This window comes from Canis lupus, chromosome 22, assembly GCF_003254725.2.
Source record: "Canis lupus dingo isolate Sandy chromosome 22, ASM325472v2, whole genome shotgun sequence".
NCBI lineage: Eukaryota > Metazoa > Chordata > Mammalia > Carnivora > Canidae > Canis > Canis lupus.
This window is the reverse complement of record NC_064264.1, coordinates 16461774-16467168: the sequence shown is the minus strand read 5'-3', so window position 1 is coordinate 16467168 and position 5395 is coordinate 16461774. Positions and strand designations below refer to the sequence as shown.

Here is a 5395-nt window from a genome sequence, read left to right as displayed (position 1 = left end):
CTCATGTCACTCGCCCACGTCTACCAAAACTGTACCACCTCTTGGATGATGGTTGAAATTCTTATTTTTAGAGCCGCATTTGTGGTCTTCGGTTGTTGTCCTCCATTGGATGCAGGTAGTCTTAGCAATGTAATGCTTCGACCTTAGCTACTCCTGACTTCTAGGTTATCTGTCCCTTTCCCCAAGAGCTGCAGTGGTGAACAGGTCAAATAAAGTGAGTGTGAGGATAGAAATGTCAGGGGGGAGAGAAGGAGCAGGAGGGGAGCACTAAGGAAGAACGCGGAAGGCCATCTGATCTCTCCACAATTTTATCTAAGGCCTCAGCAGGGCAAACATTTGTTTAATAAAATTATAAATAGAACAAAAAACATTTGCAACAGTAAGCCCAGAGCTGCTCCGATTGATGTTAGGATGGGAGCCCGGCCCTCCGCCCGCTGTGCTTGCCCTTCGGTTGCTGATGCAGTCCAGGCGGTGCTAGGGTTCCAGAAAAGTGCTTGGAAAACCGCTAGCCTACTGGAAGCTGGTATGGCCAGAGTTCTCTGTTATAAGAACCATTCCTTCCTTTAAATCTGTAACTATACAGCCAGGAGGCACAGAGGAATGGCATCATAGGGGCCCAGTTCCTGGCCACCGCCACACACAGGGCCCGTCTGCAGGGCAGAGAGCGGTGGCAAGAGCGCTGCACCCTCCGGAGGGTAGACTGAGTCCCAGGGCACCACCACCCAGTCCCAGGGACTGAGTCCACAGCAGCCGTGCGGGGCAGCCATCGCCTGCACCTGCCTTCACCTGCCTTCACCTGCCTTCACGGGCAGCTCTCCAAGTTCCCAGGATACAGAACGACATGGCCCATCCAGAAAGCATGATTTGCAACCTTAGAGCACATCAGGAAAGGCTCCCTTGGAGGAGTTTTCCCAGGAATTGATAACTGTATCCAGCAAGTGGTTGCTATTAACATCACAGACCTTGAGGAGGCCGAGGATGGAACTGAAGACTTTTGGCAAGAAATAACCATTCTGAGCTGGTGTGACAGCTCTTATGTTAAAAAAAAAAAAAAAAAAAAAAATACTATGGATCGTATTTAAAGGGTTCAAAATTACAGATAACAATGGAATACCTGGGGGGGGGTGGGTCAGCACTGGGTCTTCTTCCAGCTGGTCCATTTAATGAGCTCCAGATCGCTCCCGTGCTAAATGTTAAAAAGCCTGGACTGTCTGCATTCAGGAAAGAAAATCCACCGAGACCTAAAGGCTGCCAATGTCTTGCTGTCAGAACAAGGAGATGTTAAACTTGCCGACTTCGGATTTACTGGCCAGCTGATACAAATTAAAAGAACTAGTTTTGTGGGAACACCATCTTGGATGGCTCCTGAGGTTATTCAACAGGGGGCTCATGACTCAAAAACTGATATTTGGGGGCAGCCCAGGTGGCTCAGAGGTTTAGCACCTGCCTTCAGCCCAGGGCGTGATCCTGGAGACCTGGGATCGAGTCCCACATCAGGCTCCCTGCATGGAGCCTGCTTCTCCCTCTGCCTGTGTCTCTGCCTCTCTGTCTCTCATGAATAAATAAAATGAATATTTTTTAAAAATCTGACATTTGGTCATTGGGAATTATTATTGAACTAGCCAAGGGAGGACCACCTAACTCTGGTATGCATCCAGTGAGAGTTCTGTTATCTTAATCCAAGAAAACAATCTTCCAACTCTTGTTGGAGACTTCACTAAGTACTTTAAGGGGTTTATTGATGCAAGCATCAACAAAGATCCATCATTTCGTCCTACAGCTAAAGAATTTCTGAAACACAAATTCATTGTAAAAAAAAAAAAAAATCCAAAGAAGACTTCTTATCTGATGGAACTGATAGATCGATTTAAGAGCTGGAAAGCAGAAGGGCACAGGGATGATGAAATTGATTCTGAGGGCTCTAATTCGGAAGCCACCAGCAGAGAAAACAACACTGATCCCGAATGGAGCTTTACCACCGTATTAAAGAAAGCCCAATCCAAGGAAACCCCAGAAAGGGGCAGAGCAAGATCATGTGCAAACCCTGACCTGTTTGTCTATGATAATCACACCTGCATTTGCTGAACTTAAACAGCAGGATGAGAATAACGCTAGCAGGAATCAGGCAATTGAAGAACTCGAGAAAAGTATTGCTGGGACAGAAGCCGCTTGGCCTGGCATCACAGATAAAATGGTGAGGAAATTAATTGAAAAATTTTGCAAGTGTCCACCCAATGAAACCCCCGAAGGAACTTATTATTGGCTTCTATTCCATACGGAACCAGGGAAACCCACCAAAGTTACTTCGGGCTTAACAATGCTTAACTCATGAACTCCATGTGCCTTTTGATCTTTACAGCATTGAAGATTTGGAAGAAGCTATTCAACTATTTTGTGATGGTGTTTATCATTTTGTACTTTTTTAAAAAAGATTTTATTTATTTGTTCATGAGACACACAGAAAGAGAGAGGCAGAGACACAGGCAGAGGGAGAAGCAGGCTCCGTGCAGGAAGCCCGACGTGGGGCTCGATCCCGGGTCTCCAGGATCAGGCCCTGGGCTGAAGGCAGGCGCGTCTAACCACTGAGCCACCCGGGCTGCCTATCAATTTTGTACTTTAAAGAGATTATTTTATGGAATAACTTTCCATACTATAGTTTCACCTGTATTGTACTAAATGATGAGATACAGTTTTGCTTTTAGGTATCCTTCTTAAGTTACTGGGATGACTACTTTCATGCTTTGATCTTTATTTGAATGAACTCTCATGAAACATACAGGTCATTCAGAGTCATCCTATTCAACTTTTGTAAATCATCAAGCTGCAAAACACATTCTAAAAATGGCTATCGGTGGCGAGGTGGAAACAAGTCGTACCTTCTTAAGACAGAGGTTTTTAATAAACTCTTAGAAATGAAACCTGGAGAAGTATTGATTCTTCTACCAAGGTGGGATGATTTTCCAGGCAGCTCAGTGATGATCACATTTGAGGCACATGTGTGAAATATTTAGAAGCAACAGAGGTACCTCTTGGTGTGCAGTAGTTACCTTCCCTTTCAGAAGAGGCAATTAACCCTATTTGACATGGTTGGAAATTTAAAGCAATACTAATTAGCTATGGATGGAGTTTTGACAATACTAGAGGAATTAGGCTTCATTTTTTAAATCTCCAACTCATATCGCCTATAATATGCTTGGATTTGGGGAGCTTAAGAAAAACTGATTAACATGTGATTAAATACCTGATTGACAGGTATTACACCAGCATAGTTTTGTCATGGTAGTAAAATGTCCTGTAAACTGTACATTTTTGTTTTTTATAATCATTCAGTACATAAGCATCATGTGCTCATTTTTGAAAGGAAATTTAAATAAGCATTTTTTATTCATGAAAATAACCATAGTAGGCTGATCTCTGCCCATACAAAGTTAAGTTAGACTGTTCAGTTAATTCTCATTTATAATTACAGCACTGTTACATGGATAATACCCCTTTTCTTTTAAGCCCAGTATAAATATTATGCCTGCCTAAGTCCCAAACCAGGGCTACATTTCAGTAGGTGTAGTATTGATATTAATTGTTTTTATAGTTAATGTTTTATTTTTTGATCTGCACAGTTTTGTTTTTGCACAAAAGTAATTTTTAAAAATCTGAATAAGGGGATCCCTGGGTGTCTCAGTGGTTTAGCACCGCCTTCAGCCCAGGGCCTGATCCTGGATACTCAGGATCGAGTCCCGCGTTGGGCTCCCTGCATGGAGCCTGCTTCTCCCTCTGCCTGTGTCTCTGCCTCTCTCTCTGTGTGTCTCTCATGAATAAATAAATAAAATATTAAAAAATAAATAAAATAAAAATGTGAATAATTGCCAAATATAAGAAAGAAAGATGTCTGTCAAGTAAAGAATACAGTTTTTTAGTGAAAGGGCCATTACCTCTTCTTTTTCTATAATAATATGGACACTAGAATAAGTTGTGGTTATATCATATGCCAAGAAATTTCTTTTCTTTGGTGCCTGTACTGTAATAATTACTTGTAACACATTGTATCTTGAAGTAATGGTTCAGTTAAAATGTTCACCTGCTATGTAACTAAAACTCAATTACAGCTTATAATCTATAGATCTGGAAATAATTTGCAATTCATATCATGGATTAAATGAAATTTGTAGAAGTAAAAGCAACAAGTTGATAAACTGATTATTTGAAACTTTATTTTTTTATTATTTGAGACTTTACAACACAACTGTATCATGAGTAGGAACTGTACTGCTTATTCATTATTGGAGTTGTTAGTTCTGTAAACCATTTTTAGCTGAATCACCCCAGTGTTTTGGAGGATTTAAAAATAAATATTTCAATTTCAAAAAAAAACCTATAATCAAAAGTCTGTGATTTTTAGATGTTAATTTCTTTTTAAGATTTTATTTATTTATTCATGAGAGAGACACAAAGAGAGAGAGAGAGAGAGAGAGGCAGAGACATAGAAAGAGGGAGAAGCAGGCTCCCTGCAGGGAGCCCGATGGGGGACTCGATCCCAGGATCCTGGGATCACACCCTGAGCCGAAGGCAGATGCTCAACTGCTGAGCCACCCAGGCATCCCTAGATGTTAATTTCTGAACAAATAGTTGGGAGGATAAACACAGAAAAGAAAAGCATGATATTTGTTTTTTTAACCAGATCCTTTGTACTATTAACATCTTTATCATTGAATTACATGGTGCTAACTTAAGCAAAGGTAAGGTAGGGTCAGGTGGTCTCTCATATCCATACACAGACGTATTCCTCATCTTTGCTGCTAAAGACCTCTAGAAACCCAGTCATCCCCTTCTTTGTATATCCTGTTGCTGTTTCTCTCTTGCTGCAGATGGGTTTTTCTATTCTAAGTCTGTGGAAAGAAAATGGCCTCTGTAATTCCTGAGCTACATCTTGGTCCTTGAAACCAGCCAAATTCCAAATCTAAGTTTATTAGAAAGTACTTTGGTTGGCCCAACTTGAGTTGAGCACCTCCAATCTCATCAGGATCATCCAGCTGACAGCTCTGCCAGGGGCAGGGTAAGTTTCAGAAAAGAGAGCAAGGTGCTAGTCAAACTAATAATAGTGCCCAGCACCTCCCTCCTGGAAACCTGTGCCCCCTGACGCAATAATGATGCGCTGGATCAGCTTGTACCAGTCAGCGAGAGCCGATTCTACTGATCACTTCCCAACTCCATGTTCAATGATGCCGTATAGGTGGCTTGAAATCAACCATGGTAGAAGTATTTATACCACACAAAGTGGCAAATGCTATAAAACAGATTAGTCTTTTCAGAGTCCCTTGATCAGCACCACACTGTCACCTAAGTCTCCATAATTTGTGATGTTGGAGACAGCCACATTGACATCTGTTCACATACTGTG

At 41.7% G+C, this 5395-nt stretch overlaps 1 pseudogene; it reads left to right on the top strand.

The window, feature by feature from the left end:
- Positions 1–411: 411 nt before the first annotated feature.
- LOC112678707 (serine/threonine-protein kinase 26-like) lies at positions 412–2332 on the top strand (annotated as a pseudogene).
- Positions 2333–5395: the final 3063 nt, after the last annotated feature.